Source organism: Lutra lutra, chromosome 2 (assembly GCF_902655055.1).
Source record: "Lutra lutra chromosome 2, mLutLut1.2, whole genome shotgun sequence".
Classification (NCBI taxonomy): Eukaryota; Metazoa; Chordata; class Mammalia; order Carnivora; family Mustelidae; genus Lutra; species Lutra lutra.
This window is the reverse complement of record NC_062279.1, coordinates 40,873,384-40,898,448: the sequence shown is the minus strand read 5'-3', so window position 1 is coordinate 40,898,448 and position 25,065 is coordinate 40,873,384. Positions and strand designations below refer to the sequence as shown.

General features: G+C 39.0%; 1 pseudogene; it reads left to right on the top strand.

The window, feature by feature from the left end:
• The first annotated feature begins 24,229 nt into the window (after positions 1 to 24,229).
• On the top strand, positions 24,230 to 24,854 carry LOC125093989 (cell division control protein 42 homolog; annotated as a pseudogene).
• The last annotated feature ends 211 nt before the right edge of the window (positions 24,855 to 25,065 follow it).

Below are 25,065 nucleotides of genomic sequence, written 5' to 3'. Positions count from 1 at the left end.
ACATTTCTCCAAAGAAGGCATACAAATGCTAAGAGACACATGAAAAAATGTCCAACATAACTCTGCATCAGGGAAATACAAATCAAAACTGTAATGTAATACCACCTCATACCAGTCAGAACCACTAAAATTAACAAGTCAGGAAATGATAGATGTTGGTGAGGATGCAAAGATAGGGGAACCCTCTTACACAGTTGGTGGGAATGCAAGCTGGTGCAGCCACTCTGGAAAACAGTATGGAAGCTCCTTAAAAAGTTGAAAATAGAGCTACTTTATGACCCAGCATTTGCATTACTGGTTATTTACCCCAAAGATACAAATGTAGTGATCCTAAGGGTCACCTACACCACAAAGTTCATAGCAGCAATGTCCACAATAGCCAAACTATGGAATGAGCCCAGATGTCTATTGACAGATGAATGGAACAACATGGATGGATCTAGAGAGTTTTAGGCTAAGCAAAATAAGTCAGTCAGAGAAAGACAAATACCATATGATTTCAGTCACATGTGGAAATTAAAAACAAAACAGATGAACATAGGGGAAGGGAAGGAAAAATAAAATAAGATAAAAAGAGAGTGGGAGGCAAACCATAAGAAACTCTATAGTTAAGAGAAGAAACTGATTGTTGTTGGAGGGGAGGTAGATAGGGGCAATGTGCTAAATGGGTGATAGAAATTAAAGATGGCACTTGTTGGGATGAGCACTGGGTGTTATATATAAGTGATGAATCACTAAATTCTGCTCTTGAAACCAATACTACACTGCATGCTAACTTCAATTTAAATAAAATAAATTAAAAATAAGTTAATTAAGAATGCCTCTTGAAAAAAAAAAAAAAAAAAAAGAATGCCTCTTGAGAAAACTGCGAAAAACACCCAAAGGTAAACATTAATACAGTCAGTGCAGCCCATTAAAAAAAAAAGAGTTTTAAATAATTAAAAATTTTTAAAAATAAAAACAGCAGATGTAACAACAGAATCAAGTTCTCCATTATTTGCATAAATAGATAACTTCCATAAAGCCTGGGTGATGAAAAAACAGAAAGAGCAAACACAAATGAATCAACACCAAGAAAGAGAAATAATATACCCACAGAGAGAAAGAAGATTAGAAATTAGAAAAATTATGAGAGGGCGCCTGGGTGGCTCAGTGGGTTAAGCCGCTGCCTTCGGCTCAGGTCATGATCTCAGGGTCCTGGGATCGAGTCCCACATCGGGCTCTCTGCTCGGCAGGGAGCCTGCTTCCTTCTCTCTCTCTGCCTGCCTCTCTGTCTGCTTGTGATCTCTCTCTGTCAAATAAATAAAAATTTAAAAAAATCTTTAAAAAAAAAAAAGAAAAAGAAAAATTATGAGAAATTATTGTATACTGTTCTCTGGTAATATAAATAGAAACCTCAAAGAAATGGAAAATGTTATGGAAACATAAGAACATACGAAGTCATAAAATTGACTGAAAAAGGCATAGGAAACTTAAACAAATACCCCCAAAATTAAAGCCACCTGATTCAGTTGGTTTTGCAATACTCACTCCAACATTGTTGAAACTATTTCAGTTCATAAAAAAGAAAGCTCCTAATTTATTTTAAAAGTTAACAATTAATATCAAAACCTGATAAAATACCAAAAAAAAAAAAAAAAAAACCAACCTATAATTGGAATTGACTTAAGAATATAGGTACAGGGATTCCTGATTGGCTCAGTTAAGTTTCTGTCTTCAGCTCAGATCATTGATCCCAGAATCCTGGGATCAACTCCTACATTCAGGCCCTTGCTTCTCCCTCTGCCTGCCTCACCCCCCTGCTTTTGCACTCTTTCTCTCTTTATGACAAATAAACAAATAAAATCTTTTTAAAAAAAGAATATATGTACAAAAATTATAAATAAAATATTAGACAAATAAATATAATAGTATATTAAAATGATTTTAAAATTGTGACCAGGAAAAGTTTATTCCAAATGCTCATATGAGGAAATTATCAATGTGAAAATTATTTCAAAAAAAAAAAAAAAACCCATGCTGACATAGTCCAGGAAAGCATTTGATTAAATTCAGTAGCTATTTCAAACAAAAACTCTAAGTAAAATAGGGACAAAAGAAAAATAAATAAAAGTTATATGCTTATCAAAAACCAAGAGCAAACATTGTACTTAAGGGTGAAATATAAAAGCCATTATTACTAAAATAAAGAAATACTTTCCTCTCTGGACTTCCAACAAATGTTGCCTTTTTTTTTTTTCATTTTTGTATTCAGAATTGATTTGGAAATGAAGTACCTTATAAAGCATGTCTGTAAGAAGTCTTGATCCCTCTAGAGCCTCCATGTGCTCTAGGACAGGAATTTAAAAGATTCTTTGAACTCAATGGTCTTTCCATCTCAGTCTTCTTTGCTGGCTCTTTTATTTCTTCCAAAGTCCTAAACTTTGGAATTTCATTTGACTCAGGTCTTAACCTCTGTTCTATTCTCTCTGCACATTTACTTGATATTCACAGTTTACTTGATATTCACATTTACTTGATATTCATAACTTTCAATATCATCATTATTTATTGCCATATTTCTATCTCTAGGCTAGACCTCAGCCCTCAATCGTGAACTTATATGTCCAACTGCCTATGGCCATCTCTACTTAGATGCCAAATATAGACATATGTCAAATGTAACATGTCCAAAACTAGACTCCTGATCTTTTCCTTTCCACAAATCTCTCCCCTCCATGTTCTTCTCCATCTCGGTGAATGACAACTCCACCTATTCAGTTCTAGCCAAAAGCCTTAGATTCATCCTTACTTCCTCCTTTTCTCTTATACCCTCACAAGCTGTCTACAAATCTTGCCTCTTTTGCTGTCACTTAGAATGTGACCACTTTTGATACCCACACTACTGTTACCTTTGCTTAGGTCCAAGCCATCAACATGCAGGGTCTACATGCTTGCAATAACCTCCAATTTGTCTCTTGCTTCCATTTTTTCCCTCTAGAGTCTAGTCTCAACATAACAGCCAAAGTGACCCATATAAGATGTAAGTTTAAAAAAACTTCAATAGTTACATATTTTGATTAGAGTAAAAATCATATTCTTATCATGGCGTACATACTTCCGCACAGGGAGGATCTGGTTCTCCATGTAATGAGCCTTCTTTTTTTTTTTTTTAAAGATTTTATTTATTTGACAGAGAGAGATCACAAGTGGGCAGAGAGGCAAGCAGAGAGAGAGAGAGAGGAGGAAGCAGGCTCCCTGCAGAGCAGAGAGCCTGATGTGGGACTCGATCCCAGGACCCTGAGATCATGACCTGAGCTGAAGGCAGAGGCTTAACCAGTGAGCCACCCAGGTGCCCCTGTAATGAGCCTTCTTAACTCTCTGACTGTATCTTCTACCACTTACTCCATTTTATGCTCTGTTCCAACAACACAGGCATTCTTGCAGTCCATTAAATATACTCCTGTCTCAGAGCCTTTACATTGACTAGGGTTTTTGTTTTTTTTTTTTCTTTTTAGAATGTTCTTGCTCCAGATATTTCCATGGCACACCCCTCACTTACTTCTAGTCTGCTCAAATGTCACTTTCTCAGCAAAGCCAACAGTAACCATCCTATTTTTTTTATTTTTTTTTATTTTTTCAGCATAACAGTATTCATTATTTTTGCACCACACCCAGTGCTCCATGCAATCCGTGCCCTCTACAATACCCACCACCTGGTGCCCCCAACCTCCCACCCCCCACCCCTTCAAAATTCTCAGATCGTTTTTCAGAGTCCATAGTCTCTCATGGTTCACCTCCCCTTCCAATTTCCCTCAACTCCCTTCTCCTCTCCATCTCCCCTTGTCCTCCATGCTATTTGTTATGCTCCACAAATAAGTGAAACCATATGATAATTGACTCTCTCTGCTTGACTTATTTCACTCAGCATAATCTCTTCCAGTCCCATGTTGCTACAAAAGTTGGGTATTCATCCTTTCTGATGGAGGCATAATACTCCATAGTGTATATGGACCACATCTTCCTTATCCATTCGTCCATTGAAGGGCATCTTGGTTCTTTCCACAGTTTGGCGACTGTGGCCATTGCTGCCATAAACATTGGGGTACAGATGGCCCTTCTTTTCACTACATCTGTATCTTTGGGGTAAATACCCAGGAGTGCAATTGCAGGGTCATAGGGAAGTTCTATTTTTAATTTCTTGAGGAATCTCCACACTGTTCTCCAAAGAGGCTGCACCAACTTGCATTCCCACCAACAGTGTAAGAGGGTTCCCCTTTCTCCACATCCCTCCAACACATGTTGTTTCCTGTCTTGCTAATTTTGGCCATTCTAACTGGTGTAAGGTGGTATCTCAATGTGGCTTTAATTTGAATCTCCCTGATGGCTAGTGATGATGAACATTTCTTCATGTGTCTGATAGCCATTTGTATGTTGAAGTATCTTATTTTACAAGAATGGTAAATCAATAACAAGGAAAAAAAACCTGGAAAATCCATAAATACATGGAAATCAAACAAGACACTCCTGAACAACCGATGAATCAAAAAAGAAATTAAAGGGGAAATTGAAAAGAATCTTGAGACAAACTAAACTGTAAATACAATGTATCAAAATTTATGAGATGCAACAAAAATGGTTTTAAGAGGGAAGTCCATAGCGGTAAACACCCTCAAAGTGAAGCTAGAAGGATCCCAAATGAACAATCTAACTCTACACTTTAAGGAACTAGAAAAAAACTGAGCCCAAAGTAGGCTAAAGGAAGGAAATAAAGATCAGAGCAAAAATAAATGAACTACAGAACAGGAAAATAATAGAAAAGATTGGCCAAACCAAGAGTTGCTTCTTTGAAAAGATAAATAAAAATGACTAAGCAAGGGGAAAAAAATAAAGAGGACCCAAATCAACACAATTATAAATGAAAAAGGAGACATTACAACTGATGCCACAGGAATATAAAAAATTGTAAGAGGGTACTATGGATCACTACATGCCAACAAACTGGACACTCCAGAAAAGATGGAAAAATTCTTAGAAATATACACATTACCAAGACCAAATCAGGAAGAATATAAAATATAAGAAGACTGAATCAATAATAAGAAAAAAATTCTCCCAATGAAGAAAAGCCCAGGACCAAATGACTTCACTAGTGAATTTTACCACATATTTAAAATGAATTATTGCCAATCCTTCCCAAATTCTTCCAAAAAAAATTGAAAAGGAACACTCCCAAATTCATTTTATGAGGCCAGAATAACCTTGATATGAAACCCAGAAAAAAACACTATAAGAAAAGAAACTTACAGGTCAATATCCCTGATGAATAGAGATTAAAAAATTCTCAATAAAATACTATCAAAATGAATTAAGCAGCACATTAAAAGGATCACTCACCATGATCAAGTGGGATTTATATCTGGGATGTAATAATGAAAGAATAATTATATCATTTCAAAAAATGCAGGAAAAGCATTCAACAGAATTCAATATTTATTTATGATTAAACAAATTAGGTAGAAGGAACATACCTTAACGTAGTAAAGACCATGTATAATAAGCCCACATCTAATATCATTAAAAGTTAAAGGTTCATACTTTTCCTCTAAGATGGAACAATACAAGTTGCCCACCTTCACCATTTCAGTACAAACCTTATCAAGATTCCAATGGCACTTTATACAGAAGTATAAAAAACAATCCTAAAATTTATATGGAACAATACACACACACACACACACACACACACCAAAACCCTAATGGCCAAAGCAATCCCAAGAAAGAACAAAGTGAGAAGCATTACACTTCCTGATTTCAAGCTTTCTTATAAAGATATAGTAATCAAAACAGCATGGTACTGACATGAAAACAGACAAATAGATCAATAGAACAGATCTGAGAGCTGAGAAATAAGCTCTGCACATATGGTCAACTAATATTTGACAAGGGAGCTAAGAATACTCAATAAAGAAAAGACAATTTCAATAAATGGTGCTGGAAAAATTGAATTTTCACATGTAAAAGCATGAAACTAGACCACTGTCTTACACAACTCATAAAAATTAATTCAAAATGGATTAAAGACCTAGAGACTTGAAACCATGAAACTCTAAGATAAAAATATAAAAAAAAAAATCCTTAACATGAATCTTGGCAATGACTTTTGGAATATGACAACTAAAACACAAGCAACAAAATAAAAAACAGGCATGTGAGACTACATCAAAATTAAAAGCTTTTGCACAGAAAATAATAATCAACAAAGTGAAAAAGACAACATATGGAGTGGGAAAAAAGTATTTGTAAGCCATTTATCTAATAAGAGGTTATATCCAAAATACATTTTAAAAACTCATACCACTCAATAGTAAACAAAGAAAAACTCTGGTTTAAAAATGAGCAAGATAGAGTGAAATAAGTCAAGCAGAGAGAGTCAATTATCATATGGTTTCACTTATTTGTGGAGCATAACAAATAGCATGGAGGACAAGGGGAGATGGAGAGGAGAAGGGAGTTGAGGGAAATTGGAAGGGGAGGTGAACCATGAGAGACTATGGACTCTGAAAAACGATCTGAGAATTTTGAAGGGGTGGGGGGTGGGAGGTTGGGGGCACCAGGTGGTGGGTATTGTAGAGGGCACGGATTGCATGGAGCACTGGGTGTGGTGCAAAAATAATGAATACTGTTATGCTGAAAAAATAAAATAAAAAAAATGCAAAAAAAAATGAGCAAGATACATGAATAGACATTTCTCCAAAGATAACAAAAAAAGACTAACAAGTACATAAAAAGATGTATGGCATGCCTAGTCATTAGGGAAATGCAAATCAGAAAAAAAAAACACAATAAGCTATCACTTCATGCCTGTTAGAACAGCCATCATCAAAAAGACAAGAGATAGCAAATGCTGGTGAGCATGTGGAGAGAAGGGGAACCCTTGGGCACTGTTAGTGAGATTCCAAACAGACACAGCTACTATAGAAAACAGTATGGAGGATTGTCAAAAAATTAAAAATAGAACTACCATCTGATTCAGCAATTCTGCTTCTGGGAATATATTCAAAGGAAATGATAACACTAACTTAAAAGGATATCTGCATTTTGATACAGTATTTAATACAGTATTTGATATAGTATATTATATATTATTATATAATAGCCAAGATATGGAAGCAACCTAAGTATCCCATCAATGGATGAATTGATAAAGAACTTAAACACACGGGGCGCCTGGGTGGCTCAGTGGGTTAAGCCGCTGCCTTCGGCTCAGGTCATGATCCCAGGGTCCTGGGATCGAGCCCCGCATCGGGCTCTCTGCTCAGCAGGGAGCCTGCTTCCCTCTATCTCTCTCTCTGCCTGCCTCTCTGTCTACTTGTGATCTCTCTCTCTGTCAAATAAATAAATAGAAATCTTTAAAAAAAAAAAAAAAAGAACTTAAACACACACACACACACAGAGGAGTATTATTCACCCATAAAAAGGAGGAAACCTTGCCATTTGTGACAATGTGAATGGATCCTGAGGACATTATACTAAATGAAATAAGACAGAGAAATACAAATATTATATGATTTCAAGTTTATACATGTGGAATCTTAAGAAAAAAAAACCCAAACTCATTTTTTAAAAAAGAGTTCAGATTTGTGGTTACTTGAGAAAGGGGTCGGGGGAGGATGAATTAGAGAAAGGTGGTCAGAAAGTACAAATTTCCAGTTACAAGATAAATAAGTGCTAGGAATTAATGTGTAACATGATGACTACAGCTAACACTGCTGTAGGATAGATAGGGAAGTCACTGAGAGTAAATCCTAAGAGCTCTCATCGCAAAGAAAAAAATACTAATTTCTTAGAATTACCTGTTTCTTGGAGTTACATGTTTTGGTAATATGATTCTTGTTTCTAAGTTATGCCATCCAGTGGAAATGAAAGTCCAGATTCCCCTCAATATTTGGCACTTGGAGCCATTCCAAGCTTTGGGTTGGCCTACCTGTTCTATGGCAGTTGGGTTGGCCTAGTTGATCTATGACTGTTGTATTAATTTCCCCTGGCCTGGAAGCCTTTTTCTTGAGGTATTGTAGACACACCTATTTTAATACCAAATAGGCAAATATCACCATTAAAACTGCTGTCCTTCCAGATATTACAATGAATTATAAATTTTAAAAATACTGATCACTCACAGATCAGCAGGTAAGAGAAGAAAATAAATAAACAGAAAGTCTTTTATTATATGGTATGGTGACTACTTACTCTCTCTTCTTCCTTTCCAAAATTTAAAAAAAAAAAATTCTCCATTCTCTGTTTCTACTTCCTTATCTCATAGCTTCTCCTCAGACCACTGCAGTCTGGATTTTATTTTATTCATCAATACATTTCACAGAATTTTGCTGTTTTCTCTGTGCCTACACCAGTGCTTGGCACATGGTATGTTTTAAATAAAATATTTACTGAAGGGGCACCTGGGTGTCTCAGTTGGCTAAGTGTCCAACTCTTAGTTTCAGCTCAGGGGCCTAAGATCAAGTCCCATGCATGGCATACTCCATGCTTCGCCTGAAGTGTGCTTTTCCCTGTCCCCCTGCTCCTCCCCTGCTCACTGGCCCTCATGGTCTCTCTCTCTCTCCCCCCGCCAATAAATAAACAAACAAACAAACAAACAAATATCTTAAAAAATATTTACTGAAGAAAAGAATTATTCTTTCCATGATCATTAATGACCTTATTAAATCAAATAGACATTTTCTTTTTTGGTCCTCAATTTAATTGTTCTTTCTGCCACAGTGAATGCTACCAATCACTTTTTACTTCTTAAAATCTCTATTATCCCTTTATCTCCATTATCTCCATTAATCCCTTAATTGACAGAGTTCTGTGGGTTTTGTGCTAAGTCAACAATTTTTTCACTGTTCCTACTCTTTTCTTTCAACCATCATATAAATGATAACATCTCACAAATCAAAATCTGCACCTTCAGTCCTCACTTCTCACTTGAGCTTCACACTCATAAACCCAATTCTGGTTGAAAAACAAAAATAAAACTGGGGGCATCACGTTACCTGATTTCAAGCTTTACTACAAAGCTGTGATCACCAAGACAGCATGGTACTGGCATAAAAACAGACACATAGACCAGGGGAACAGAGTAGAAAGCCCAGATATGGACCCTCAACTCTATGGGCAAATAATCTTTGACAAAACAGGAAAAAATATACAGTGGAAAAAAGACAGTCTCTTCAATAAATGGTGCTGGGAAAACTGGGCAGCTATATGTAGAAGAATGAAACTTGACCATTCTCTTACACCGTACACAAAGATAAACTCAAAATGGATAAAAGACCTCAACGTGAGACAGGAATCCATCAGAATCCTAGAGGAGAACATAGGCAGTAATCTCTTCGATATCAGCCACAGCAACTTCTTTCAAGATATGTCTTCAAAGGCAAAGGAAACAAAAGCCAAAATAAACTTTTGGGATGTCATCAAAATCAAAAACTTCTGCACAGCAAAGGAAACAATCAAGAAAACAAAGAGGCAACCCACAGAATGGAAGAAGATATTTGCAAATGACAGTACAGACAAAAGGTTGATATCCAGGATCTATAAAGAACTCCTCAAACTCAACGCACACAAAACAGATAATCATATCAAAAAATGGGCAGAAGATATGAACAGACACTTCTCCAGTGAAGACATACAAATGGCTATCAGACACATGAAAAAATGTTCATCATCACTAGCCATCAGGGAGATTCAAATTAAAGCCACATTGAGATACCACCTTACACCAGTTAGAATGGCCAAAATTAGCAAGACAGGAAACAACATGTGTTGGAGGGGATGTGGAGAAAGGGGAACCCTCTTACACTGTTGGTGGGAATGCAAGTTGGTGCAGCCTCTTTGGAGAACAGTGTGGAGATTCCTCAAGAAATTAAAAATAGAACTTCCCTATGACCCTGCAATTGCACTCCTGGGTATTTACCCCAAAGATACAGATGTAGTTAAAAGAAGGGCCATCTGTACCCCAATGTTTATGGCAGCAATGGCCACAGTCGCCAAACTGTGGAAAGAACCAAGATGCCCTTCAATGGACGAATGGATAAGGAAGATGTGGTCCATATACACGATGGAGTATTATGCCTCCATCAGAAAGGATGAATACCCAACTTTTGTAGCAACATGGACGGGACTGGAAGAGATTATGCTGAGTGAAATAAGTCAAGCAGAGAGAGTCAATTATCATATGGTTTCACTTACTTGTGGAACATAACAAATAGCATGGAGGACATGGGGAGTTAGGAGAAGGGAGTTGGGGGAAATTGGAAGGGGAGGTGAAAAATGAGAGACTGTGGACTCTGAAAAACAATCTGAAGGGTTTGAAGAGGTGGGGGGTGGGAGGTTAGGGGAACCAGGTGGTGGGTATTGTAGAGGGCATGGATTGCATGGAGCACTGGGTGTGGTACAAAAACAATGAATACTGTTATGTTGAAAATAAATGTAAAAAAAATGATTAATAAAAATAAATAAATAAATAAAAAATAAACCCAATTCTGTCTTCAAAGAAGAGCTGCCATACCCTTCATATCTATATGTCCAAAATTAAATTCATCCTTTTCTCTCATTCAAGGCTTATTCTCCTTTATTTAATTGCTTTCTTAAAGACTTATTTTAGGAGAAATTCTGCTGGGTTAGGGTACTTGAATATAATAATAAAAAAGGAAACAATTGTTCCTGGCCTCATTGGATTATCAGTGTAATAGACAGAGACAAATAAGAGATTACATGTGGTACAGTTAAGTTTTATGAACCGAAAATTACAAAGTCTATACAAGTGCATTGCAAAGTTTCTTACATGGTCTGCTGGGGATATCTGACAAGGCTTCTTAAATGGGGTGATATTTAGGTCAAAAACTAGCTTGAATGGGGATTGTTTGTTGTGAGAAACAGAAATCCACCCAAATAATGATACACACACACACACACACACATAATTGGAAGCCCAAAGGAGAGTATCAAGGAACTTTTCTTAAATTGGGTTATTTCAAAGGCAGAACCTAAGACAAAGTTGTGAATGTAAATAATTAATCTGGGAGGTAATCACAGGAAATACCAAGCAAGGGGAGGTGAAAGAGGGAAGCAAACAAAGTTAACAGAACATTCACTGCTGTGGGAAACTGGTGCTCATTCCTGAAAAACCCACCTCAGATAACCTAACAAAAGGGATAGGACTCTCTGTATACTCAGGTATCCACTAACTTCCATCAGATATTGGTTCAGTGCTGATCCTAAGAGACAGTAATTCCTGCAACATTTAGGCCTAAATTCATGCAGATCAGTTATGCTCCAGCAGCCAGAGGCACCTAAGGCAAAGAGTCATGGTGCTTGTTATTAGAAGCAATTGAGTCATTGAGGATTGGGATGATGAATGTTCAGGAGATATGAATGGAATGCCCACAGTATCTATTACAGTGTGTCTTTTGCCCTACTCAGACCCATTTGTATCAATTACATTAAGTTCACTCTGCTCTATCATTGATTCTTCAAGGTGGTGGCCAGTCACAGTATTCAAACATATATATAATGTTTTTCAAAGTATAATAGGAGAGTTAGTTGGACATGATACAGACTCTGCAGTTTGGCTGGTGCTAAAGCAATAATTTATCTTTTCTTTAACACCCACTGTAGACTTCTCTCATCCTTGGCCAACTATTCCTCTGGTCTAGGTTGCTTGCCTAATAGGATAAACCAGAACTTTATCTGTGAGGAATCTGAGACTCTGTTTATCATGCCTTTTCCATGGGAATGGCTGTTACATTTGCCCATTTATTTCTTTGTTTAGAGCACTAGACATATAGGAATCCAGAGGCATCCTAGTGAATGCTTGAGTTTCAAAAGTATTTCTTCCCATCCCATTACACACCTACCATTCTATCTTTTCATGATATCACAGTAAATTACACCTCTCTCTATAGTAATTTCTTTCTTTTTGTGTTGGCCAAGAAAGAAATTACATGAGTTAATTACTTACATTACATTACTTACATTACATTAGTAAGTTTATTTTTTCTCTGACTTCTTAGTCTGTCTTTTTTTAAATTTCTGTATTTCTTTTCATGAAAGTGGACTGTGGTTAGTAATGTATAGTTTTTCTGTAACTAAAAGGAAAAAAATAAGAGGATTAATGCTATGTCTAAGGTTCTTTTAAGCATACACACACACATACACAAACACACACAAACAAAAAATAAAAAACCAAAAACCAAACAACAAAAAAATCCACAATTAGCTGTATAAAAAGTCCTAATAACATAGACAAGTAGTTCCAAAAACCTGCTATGCATAGGATTCACCTGAGAGCATTTGTTAAAAATGCAGATTCATGTTAAAATATCATCCCTTGGTTTTTAAGAAAGAGTCCTGGAGAATTCTGATGAGCAGCTGGTAGAAGGTGGAGCAGAGCTCTGGCGTTGAAAATGTTGCCTTGCCAGTGGCACCAAGGACTGCACAAGGGCATTGCTTATATCACTACTAAAGATATTTTGCACGTGGATTGTGAAGTTCTCTTGCTGACCTTGGGCAAAATTCTTCCTCTCCCTGGGCCTCAGCTGCTGCTTATATGAAATGAAAGATTGGATTCTCTTCCAACCTGGACATTCTACTTGTTCATAATCCAGCTGCAATACTCCCTTGTACCAAAACATGTCCTCCATTGTAGGACATCCTTTTGCCCAGAGCTGGTCCTTTTCAGAATCCTGAGGTGACACCTCTCTTTCAAATCCTGCACTCCTAGATCATTGTCACTGAACCAGTCTGAATCCTACCTTCTGCGTGATTAAAAAAAAAAAAAAAAGATTTGGCAATCACACTTACTCCAAGGGAGTGGTCTCATCCTTCCTAAGGACACTTAGCTTGTTAAAAGGCCATTAGGCATGGGTAATGTTTAACCCAAATAAATCATTGGTAAAATTAAATAACTGTTGGGCTGATACATAAGATACTGGGAGGTAAGGGGTGATGGGGTTATGTTTATTTCAGACATACTCCATAAATTGCCACCCATATTCCCTGCACATAAACCTTACTTATCCATTAATCTGCCATCATCAATTAGTTAATTCTACTTTGAAGGGCTCAGAGTTCCTGTGCTCAGGGAACTTGAAGTCTAAGGGACAGACATATTTACAGCATACATGACCATGGGAAGTGGGACCAAAATGCCCAAGAAAGACAGAAGGCCTCAGAGGAGCCCACCTTTGTCTCCCTCTTGAAGGATGTAGAAGAGGGTGTCAAGTGGGAGAAGTTGAGAAAAGGTGGGAACTAGAGGATTTTACAAGGTGACAAGTTTTAACAGGAGTTCCGGCTGTTGTTTCATCAGATATCAGATGGAAGGTTCCCAAGGAGACTGTCTGCACTAGTGTTCAGGTTCAATGTCTTTTCAGGGAGTTTTTCTTCTAGACTCTTCTCTCGAAAAGAATAAACCAAATCATTAGTGACCATATATTACTTTCCTCCTACTGTGAACTGATTTAATTATTTCTTTGAGGGGTCTCTGAGTCCCAAATCATTAAATAATTAGTGACCCAAAGGAGCACTGATTTAAGACTCATTTGCTACTTCCTAGACTATATCATGACAAAGGCTCAATTTCCTAATACTTACCAGCCCTAGGGAAAAGACATCTCTATATTGTAATTGATTACTAAGGAGAACAAGGATCTCGACAGTGATGTCTCTCCATTCAGCAGTGTGTCCATGGCTTTTCTGGGGGAAAGGGTGATGTGGAGATCTGATCTAGGCACCCAGTCATAGCTAATATCTGGATTCAGTTTGAGGAACTTGTCCAGTTCTGCAACTTAACCCTTTTCACAGATGAGCAAGCTAATTCAGAAAATTGAAAGCACACTAGATATAATATGGTCTTCCTATTATATCACACTAACTGGAGGGTGAAGAATAATATAGATGACCTTTGTAGCATGTACTAATACTGGGATCATTCTTTGGAATCATCTATGAAACTTAAGAAAACACAGAGGCCCAGATCCTACCCAGACTTATCCAGTTGGAGCATTCAGGAGTGGGAGCAAAGAATATTTTTTGTTTTGTTTTAAGCTGTAAGGAGATTCTGATGAGTACCTCTGCTTAAGAAGCAGTGCATTATCATACACTTTATTCAAACTTAAGTTACTTGGTTTTCTTGGTTCATGTGTTTGTTTGCCCTTTAAGTCAGTCCAGTTTCTGTTACACAGCATATATAAAGCTAATGTTATGGTGTTTCACCTGGATTATTTTCCATGTACACTTCGGCCAACTAGTCCTTCTATTTCTTTAGTATTGCAGTACTTCAGGAAGGCTGTATGTACCGACTGTCCTGTCTATAACAGGTTGACATGACAACGCTGTTGGATTCCAGGACGAAATCCTGAGCATGTGACTCTGTCCTTGAACAAACCCAGAAAGTAAGACTTCTTTTCTGACTACAGGATGGGCATCTACTTCGGGAGCCTGTGGCTTCCAGATCCTCTGGGAGCCTACAGTGCCGCCTGCTGGAAGAACTTTTTATTTTATGCAACTTTAATAAATTGAATGTGGTGACCTTGCAAAAACAAATATACAAAAGACATTGGCCAACCCCATTCTCTTGCCTACATATAGTAGGCAAATGGGAGGTCAGCCTATAAAAAAAAAAATTCTGCCAAAAGAAGAAAGGAGTGGAGAGAGGGAGGTAGAAAGGCAGGAAAATGGATTATTGCTCTCCATCTAGGTACCACTATGTTAACTGTTCTACACATATTATCTCTAAAGCCAGTGCACAGCTAGACAGCTTTATGACATGGCTAGGAATAGTAGTACAAGTATTTTATGGAAAATATATGCCCATTAAACAGAAACAGCAAAAGCGAGATGGTAGAACCCACAGGCCCACTTCACAATGAATAAATATTATATTGTATGCCAACAAGAGACTCTAAGCCAAGCTCTCTGATCAATAAGTCTTGTTTAAAATAAGTACAAGGAAGTTATTCTGCTCTAGGAACTACAGATAAAAACAAAAAATGATGGGCTTAAAAGGTTTTGAGGAGGGGAAGAGGAAAGCCACTATTTCCCAGGGGTGGCCTGGCAAGTAAAGACATAGCTATTTTATACCTAGGAAAGTTTTGATCTTGGGATAAGCCACAAACCTGCTCCAAAATGAAAAATAATTCAAGGAAGAATATCTTATTACTGACATTATTTAGAATTGCCAAACATGGCAATAACAAAAAGCAGCCTAACCTTTAGTCAGTTTTATAATTACTTTAAAATTCTCTACAGACAAATACATCTACTTATTGTCTACATACAAGGCTGACCTTGGTACATCATTGGCCGGACATAGTAAAAATCTTACGTTGATAGGAAGTTTAACAGTATCTAAAGCCCTGTCTCATATCCATTATTTAATTTGGTCTTTGCAACAGCCTTTTGGATAAGCAGCGGTAACTAGAACAATTATGGAAATGAGCAAGGGCTGTGACTTTTATCCTAAGCCATGCACCTCCTATAAGAGCTAGGACTTACCCCTATCTTTCGACCCTTTATCTAAAAGCTTTCTTCTTGGACACCTTGGTTCTAGGGCTGGCTTTGCCCTAGACTAACCTGGGTCAGGTCACTTTACTTCTCTTGGACTCAGTTTTCTCATCTATTCAAAAGGAAAGGGTTGGACCAAGTGATTTTTTGAGGTGCCTTTTTGTTCTGGGATTCTACAACTCGGACCTTGGAGCCATGTGCAGGTGCACATTAACCATGGGCTGGGAACAAGAGAGAAGGGTCAGGAAGCAGCAAAGCAGAAGTAAGGGTAAGTATGGAACATCACAAATACCAACTCCTTCATTTGGCCCCAGAGCAACAAAGCACCATCCTGCAAAAATAATGCAGTTTGCCCCTAAAACTGGAGAAGATGCTAAGTAAACATGCTTAGAACTCACATTTATTAGTTCATATATGTGGATATGTGAGTCTATGTACACCTACACACACACACACACACACACACACACGCACAACCTGCACATGCGCAGGTGTGTACACCTACACACACACACACACACACACACACACACACACACACACACACACTACAAAAGTACCAAGATTCTTTTCACATACTATATGACACTCATTTTGGATATTCCACAGTTCTGACCACCAGACAGTGTGCTGTAAGTTTGAGGCTCCCCACAGTCTGATTCCATTGTGTGTGTGACCTAATCAACACACACATGATCCAGGCACTCAGCCTCTAGCATAAAGCTTCACCATGCCTGGATGCAATAGGAAGCTCTGCCATTGGTTTATTGAGCTTTAATTATCTGCCTTTGTGAAGTGTTACGACTTCATGTTGGCTTGTGAGCTGAGCAAGTATAAGGGTGTGCTGGGCAGGAAGAAGAGAGGCGAATAGTAAGGAAGCACATGGAAGGCAAGCAGACAGGAAACAGTGCATGGTCCAAGCACCCTCTTAGTTCCTGCATCTGATTATGTATGTATGTCCATGTGGGAGAGCTTAGGCCAGATCAAAGAGCCAGAACACAGGTGCCCGAGAATGAACTCCATAAAGAGACATGGTGCAACTCCATGCAGAGTCTCCCTGGAATCTGTCCCTGAGTCTAGGATGGGAAGGGATAGGGAGGATGGCCGTCAGAGAGGTCTGGGGGATACATCACACCATCAAAGTCCAACCTGCTCTAAACCAGAGATGCAGTTACCCTATGTACATATCTTGTGGGATGTCAGGAGCCATGTCATGCCAGCAAGACAGAAAGGTAGCACAACAGATACCAGAGAGGCTTGTCTACCTAGAATGACCCCTATTCCCAGATATTCACAAGGACCATGGGAGTAAAGAACTTTTCCAGCTTCCCCACCAAGAGTTAAATGCAGAGAACTCTATCCCCAGGAGAATGGTCTCACTAGGTGAGGGGCAGCCCCTATCCATGAAAACAGGTACAGGATATCTGAGGTGCACAGAAGGGAATGATCCATGCAAAAGGGAATGTGACTCAGCATCCATGCATCCTGAGACTGGTCCCCAGCTCAGGGATGTGTAGGAATAGGCTTGGCTACAGTGGGGATGCTGCCCACAGTGGAGATGCTTGGCAGGAAGGCAAGTCCTACTGAATAAGCCCAAAGAGCCTAATGCCAAAAGATAAGCATGCCTAAGCTAACTCTGCATCTGTGAGCAGCATTCTGGTACCTGGTATTCAACCCTAATTATGGTATATGGGGTAAACTAAGTCACTTCTTGGGACTTCCAGGACACTCATAGCTATGCCCAATTCCACACTGCTTTGAGACCCATTTTTGTGCTCTGCCCAAGACAGATGGCATGGCAATCCTGAACCTTGCCTTCCTCAGGTAGGGCCAGGAAGTATGTGTATAGACACACCCGAGAGACTTGATTCCCTCGGAGGTCCTGGCTACCCCACCAGCACTGGGCTCTTACTCAAATGGCCTTTTCCCAGCAGCCCCAGGAGTGAAGTAACAGGATGCCTGGCTCCAGGGAAGGTAATAGGCTAGGCTGGCCTCTCCCTTGTGCCCACAACTGAGTGTGGACCTCAGTCCATCTGGGATGTCTGAGGCCAGAAAGTGCATGTGGAGGGCATCACTCTTGCATTGGTAATCCTGAGGTGGGAGCCAGGCTCTCTGGCTTCAGCCCCATGGTCAGGGCCAGGTAGGGATGGTTTGGGCCACATTTAGGGCTTCTGGGTCTCCCTTGGGGGCAAGAGTTGGCCCCTCTGAAGTGAGATCCCAGCAGTACTAGGTGGGATGGGAGACACCTGGAAATCACCATTGCCAAACAGGCCCCTGTCCAATAAGGACAGGTGGGCCTGATGGGGTATGCCAGAATGACCATTCAAACCTCTCTATCATCAAGGGGTCAGTACAGAGCAATGATGACACAAGGAAGGACTGGTGAGGGAGAGCAAAACCAACCCAGCAGGCTGAGGGGAATCTGATGCCCAGGATGCACACACCATCCCCAGAGCCTCAGCCTTCAAGTGGCTTCAGCTGAGTCCATGGGACTCGGACATGTGGAGATAGACCAGTCTCATGATGGGGACTTGTGGGGTACTCACTGTAGTGCCCAGGTCCACACCACTCCACCATACCTTTTCAGGCCTTTGACTGAAGCTATATCTCAGAAGGAATCCCTTGGCTTCCTTATCTTGGGTTTGCCTGGGATATTGGCTCCTAACAGACTTCTGGGGTACTAGACTCCCTCCCCTGCCAAACACTGGAAATACACCTTGAGTCCATCTTGGGCAAAGGGTCACAACAGGTCTCACTCACATGGGCTTCCCCTCTTGGCAACAGGTGTGCCCCTAGTGCAGCACAAGCTAAGGGAAGGCAGCCTTCTGGGCTAAGACAGCTCCTATTTTCCTAGGCCTGGAGGTGCTGGAAACCTGAAGGCAGGAGGTAGGCAGAGAGCAGATTGTACATGTGCCAGGCTCTCCAAACCTTGCAGCCAAGCTACATGGGCTCAGTTCCCAGGCAAGGCACCAGTAGGCCATGGTCAGCCCCATATAGTGGCTTGTGTGGAACATCTGAGGCCTCCAGCTTTGGTCAGGTTTTAAAATGGAGGAAAAGCTGAGCATTTCCAGGGAAGATGGCAGACTAGGAGAATCCTAAGTTTACTTCTTCCAATGAATACAAGTAGATAACACCCACATCTGTGTAAATAATTCAGAAAATAACCCAAAGCCTAGCAGAACACTCACCATAGCTTCATGTAGAGAAGAGGCCACATCGTAAAGAGTAGGAACAGTTGAGATTTGGTTGTGAACTGACACCCTAGACTCTCCCCAAGAGGGAGGGAAACCATAAACATGGAGAAGGAGGAGAAACAGGCCTCACCTCAGACACCCCAGGCACCGTGGACCTCCACTGGGAAGATGAGTCCCCATATCACTTGGCTTTGAAAACCACAGGGGCTTAACTTCATGAGTTCTTATAATCAGTCAGGCTTAATACCTGAACTTTAAAAATCAGTGGGCTCCAGGAGAGTGGGAAGGGATAGGAAACTGAGTCCCCACCTTTAAAGAGTCAACACAAGAAACAGTCTCACTGATAACAACATAAGCAGCGGTTTGAAAATCGTGGGTGTATGGAAAGGAAATTTATTTAATAATTACAGAATGTATGATGGAAGGGCAGGGATCATTAAGACACTTCCCCAAGAATAAAAGAGCTGGTGGCTGCCATTTCCCTTCCCTGTCCCCCAGCCTAGATACATAGACACCTGATGGAACCAGTACAGCTTAAACATTGTCTACCTCACTTGCTAACAGTATACACCTTGCCCACATTGTCCTGCAGACCTGTCCCCTTCAAACTGCCCCAGGCAGGAGTCCATTTAAAGCAGTGCCACAAGCTTGGAATTGTGCAAGCAGCCCTGACAGGGGCCACCAACACTCTAGAGTGACTCCTACCCCAGGGAGAGGGAAAGATAACCACACGCAGCAGTTGGACCGCTACCCTAGCACTGGGATAGGGGAGAGGAAAGCATCTGGTCTGATTGCTGGCTTTACCCATCAATGAAAGCCTCTCAGGGGACAACAGAGTGAGAGTGTCCTGCAGTTTGGTGCCACTGCAGCTCTGGCAAGTGCCTGGTCTGATCCAACTCAAGCATGAAGTGACTCCAGACTGGCCCACTAACAACAGAGGAACCAAACCCTGTCCACAACGGGCAAAGTGTACCATTGTGGATGACTGAACTGAGGGCAAATGTGGCACTACCACAACTGTAGGGTGCATGCAACACACATCAGAGATACCCCTGACGCAGCAGTTTCTGGTGAACAGGAGACATTGCCCTGTAGGGCACTACAGAACCTCTCCTTCATAAGTCCACTACTTTCAAGAGCAGTGTGCAGCTGACTTGACTTTCCTATCAAATAGAAAGAGACTTGGAGAGTTGGACAAAATGAGGATAATACCTCCCAATGAAAGAACAGGACAAAATCACAACAAGAGAGCTAAATGAACCAGAGATAAGTAGTATTTGATAGAGAATTTAATGAAGTGATCATAAAGCTATTCACTGGATGTGAGGAAAGAGTGGAAGAATTTAGTGGGCTTTCAACAATGACATAGAAGACAAAAAAAAGAACCAATCAGAGATGAAGAGGTCATTAAAAATTATTTATTAAAGATTATTTATTAAAAATAAACTGGAGGATTTATAAAGAATAGACTACAGGAAGCAGGAGAATGGATTAGCAACCTGAGAGACAGAGTAATGGAAACCAATCAACCTGAACAGGAGAAAGAAAAAAAGAATATTAAAAACTGAGAATAGATTAAGGGAACTCAGCAACAGGATCAAGCATAATAAGATTTGCATTATGGGAAGTCCAGAAAGAAACAGAAAAAAGGGCAGGCAGAACATTTATTTGAAGAAATAATAGCTGAAAACTTCCTGAATCTGGGGAAGGACAGAAATCCAGATTCAGGAGATACAGAGAACCCCGAAGAAAAATCAACCCAAGGAGATCCACACCAAGACACATAGTAATTAAAATGGCAAAAATTAATGATAAAGAGATCATTTTTAAAGCAGCATGGGAAAAGAAAGCAATTACATGCAAGGAGGGCCATGCCATAAGTCTATCAGTTGATTTTTTAGCCCAAACTTTGCAGACCAGAAGGGAAGGTCATGATATATTCAAGGTGCTGAAAGAAGAAAACCTGCAACCAAGAATATTTTATCCAGCAAGGTTATCCTTCAGAATAGAAGAAGAGATAAACAGTTTCCATGATAAACAAAAATTAAAGCAATTAATCACCACTAAACCAGCCTTCCAGGAAATGTTAAAGGGGATTCTTAGAGTGGAAAGGAAAGACCATAAGCAAGAGTAAGAAAAGCAGGAATCACAAAAGCAGTAAAATTAAGAATATCTATAAAAATCAGTCAAGGTATTCACAAAATAAAAAGATGTAAAGTATGATAGCACATACATATAATGGGGGTGGGGGATGAGAAGTCAACATCTAGAGCTTTTAGAGTGGGTTCAAACTTAAGCAACCATCAACTTAATTTAGACTACTACACTCATAAGATGATACATATAAACCTAATGGTAACCACAAATCAAAAACTGGGACTAGTACTGCGAAAAGAGAAAGGAATCCAAGTATATCACTAAAGAAAGCCAATCAACCCTCAGAAAGGAGAGCAAGCAACAGAGAAGTAAGGAACAGAGAAGATAGAGTAAGGAACAGAGAAGAACTACAAAAAGCAACCATAAAACAAATAACAAAATAACAATAAATGCATACCCAAATAATTACATTGAATGTAAACAGACTAAATGCTCCAATCAAAAGACAAAGGATGACTGAATAAATAAATAAGCAAGACCCATCTCTATGCTGCCTACAAGAGACTCATTTCAGACTTAAAGATACATACAAATTGAAAATAAAGGGGTGGAGAAGTATTTATCATTAAAACAGAAGTGAAAAGAGAGACAGGGTAGCAATATTTATATCAGACAAAATAGACTATAAAATGAAAGCTGTAAGAAGAACAGAGAAGGACACTACATAACCATAAAAGGAACAATTCAACAATAAGATATAAAAATTAAACTATTTATGCACCCTACATGAGAACACCCAAATACATAAAGTTGCTATTAACAAACATAAATTGATGGAAATACAATAATAGTAGGGGACATGAACACCCCGCCTTACATCAATGGATAGATCATCTGAAAAGAAAATCAACAAGGAAACACTGGCTTTGAATGACACATTGGACCACATGGATCTAACAGATTTATTAAAAACATTCCATCCTGAAATAGCAAAATACACATTCATTCCAAATGCACATGAAACATTCTCCAGAATAGATCACATGTTAGGCCACAAAACAAGTCTCAACAAATTCTAAAATACTAAAGTCATACCATCTATCTTTTCTGACAACAACACTATGAAACTAAAAATCAGCCACAAGAAAAAAATCTGGAAAGAACACAAATGAAAGTTAAATAACATGCTACTAAACAATGAATGGGTCAACCAAGAAATCAAAAAGAAATTTTTTAAAAATATATGGAGACAGATGAAAATGAAAATACGATATTCTAAAATCTTTGATGTAGCAAAGCTGTTCTAAGAGGGATGTATATAGCAATTTAGGCCTACCTAGGAAGCAAGAAAAATCTCAGATATACAACCCAACCTAATGGCTGCTAGAAAAAGAAGACCAAACAAAACCCCAAACCAGTAAAAGGAAGAAAATAATCAGGATTAGAGCAGAAATAAATGAAATAAAATCTAAAAAGTAATAGAACAGATCAATAAAATCAGGAGTTAATTCTTTGAAAAGATCAACAAAATTGAGAAATTTATAGTCAGACTTATAAAAAAAAAAGGAAGGGAGGAAGAAAGGAAGAAAAAAAGAAAGGAGAAAGAAAGGAGAGGTCTCAAATAAGCAAAATCAGAAATGAAAGAGGAGCAGAAACAACTAACACCACAGAAACACAAAGGATTATAGGAGAGTATTATGAAAGATTGTATACCAACAAATTGAAAAACCTAGAAGAAATGAATCAATTTCTAGAAACAACAAAAACTCCCAAAACTGATTTGGGAAGAAATATAAAATTTGAACAGACTGATAAGCAGCAATGAAATGGAATCAATAATCAACAAACCAAAGTCTGGGACCAAAAGACTTCACAAGTGAATTAAACCAAACATTTGTTTGTTTGTTTGTTTGTTTAACTAGTCTCCATGTCCACTGTGGGGCTTGAACTCATGACCCTGTGATCAAGAGTCTCATGCTCTATGGGCTGAGTGAGCCAGGCACCGCAATTCTACCAAACATTCAAAGAAGAGTTAATACCTAGTTTTCTCATACCATTCCAAAAAACAGATGAGGAAGGAAAGCTTCCAAATTCATTTAATGAGGCCAGCATTACCCTGATAACAAAGCCAGATAAAGACACTACAAAAAAAGAGAACAACAGACCAATATTCCTGATGAATATATAGAGGAAAAAATTATCAAAAAATTAGAAAATTAAATCCAAAAATATGTTAAAAGTAATTCACCACAGTAGAGTGGCTTTTATTCCTGGGATACAAGTGTGTTTTAATATTCAACATGATACACTGCATCAGCTAGAGAAAGGATAAAAGCCATATGATCATTTCATTAGATGCAGAAAAGCATCTGACAAAGTACAACATCCATTCATGATAAAAAAAACTTCAACCAATTAAGTTTAGAGAAAGCATACCTCAACATATAACATAATAAGGCCATATATGAAAAACTCACTGCAACCATGATACTCAAAGGGGAAAAACAGAGCTTTTCCCCTAGGATCAGGAATAAGACAAGGATGTCCACTCTTACCACTTTTATTCCTCATAGGACTGGAAGTCCCAGCCACAGCAATCAGACAAGAAAAAGAAATAAAATGCACCCAGGGCACCTGGTGGCTCAGTAGGTTAAAGCCTCTGCCTTCAGCTCAGGTCATGATCCCAGGGTCCGGGAGATAGAGCCCTGCATCAGGCTCCCTGCTCAGCAGGAAGCCTGTTCTCCCTCTCCCACTCCCCCTGCTTGTATTCCCTCTCTTGCTGTCTCTCTCTCTCTCTCTCTGTCAAATAAATAAATAATTTTTTAAAAAAAGAAATAAAATGCACCCAAATTGGTTAAGAAAGAAACAAAAGTTTCACTATTTGCAGATGACATGATATTTTATATAGAAAACCCTGACTCCACCAAAATACTATTAGAGCTGGTAAATGAATTCAGTATGATTCAGTGAGGATACAAAGTCAATACAAAGACATCCATTGCATATCTATACACTAATAATGAAGTAGCAGAATGAGAAATTAATAGAACAATCCCATTTACAATTGCACTAAAAACAAATACCTATGAATTAACTTAACAAGGGAGGGGAAAGACCCATACTCTGAAAACAATAAAACACTGATGAAAGTAGTTGAAGATGACACAAACAAATGGAAAGACATTCCATGGTCATGGATTGCAAGAACAAAGATTGTTAAAATCTATCCAAACTATCCAAAGCAATCTACAAGCTTAAAGCAATCCCTATCAAAATACAAACAGCATTTTTCATAGATTTGGAAAAAATAATTCTAAAATTTGTATGGAACCATGAAAGGCCCTGAATAGACAGAAATCTTGAAAAAGAAACAAAACTGAGTGCTGCCAACGCCCTGGCAGAGAAGCTGAGGTCATCATCGAATTTGACGTATTTTAAGTGGAAACAAAACTGTTCCAGCAATGCAGACAATTAAGTGTGTTGTTGTGGGCGATGATGCTGTTGGTAAGACGCGTCTCCTGATATCCTACACAACAAACAAATTTCCATCTGAGTATGTACCGACTGTTTTTGATAACTATGCATGGACAGTTTTGATTGGTGGAGAGTCATATACTCTTGGACCTTTTGATACTGCAGGGCAAGAGGATTATGAGAGATTACAACCGCTGAGTTATCCACAAACAGATGTATTTCTAGTCTGTTTTTCAGTCGTCTCTCCATCCTCATTTGAAAATGTGAAGCTGGGATAACTCATCGTTGTCCAAAGACTCCTTTCTTGTTTGTTGAGACCCAAACCGATCTCCAAGATAACCCCTCTACGATTGAGAAACTTGCCAAGAACAAACTGAAGCCTATCACTCCAGAGACTACTGAAAAGCCAATGACCTGAAGGCTGTCAAGTACGTGGAGTGTTCTGCACTCGCACAGAAAGGCCTCAAGGATGTATTTGACGAAGCAGTATTGGCTGCCCTGCAGTCCAAGGGACCGGAGTACAGCCTCAGGTGTCTGCTGCTGTGAAAATCTCTCCAGAGCCCTTTCCGCACAGCTGGTGTCAGCGTCATACTAAAAGCAATGTTAAATCAAACTAAAGATTAAAGATTAAAATTCGTTTTGCGATAATGACAAATGCCCTGTACCTACCCACATGCGCTCGTGTGAGACAAGGCCCATAGGTATGGTCTCCTTCCCTCTCTCAGTACTAGTTAATTTGAGTACTTGTGTATTGTCA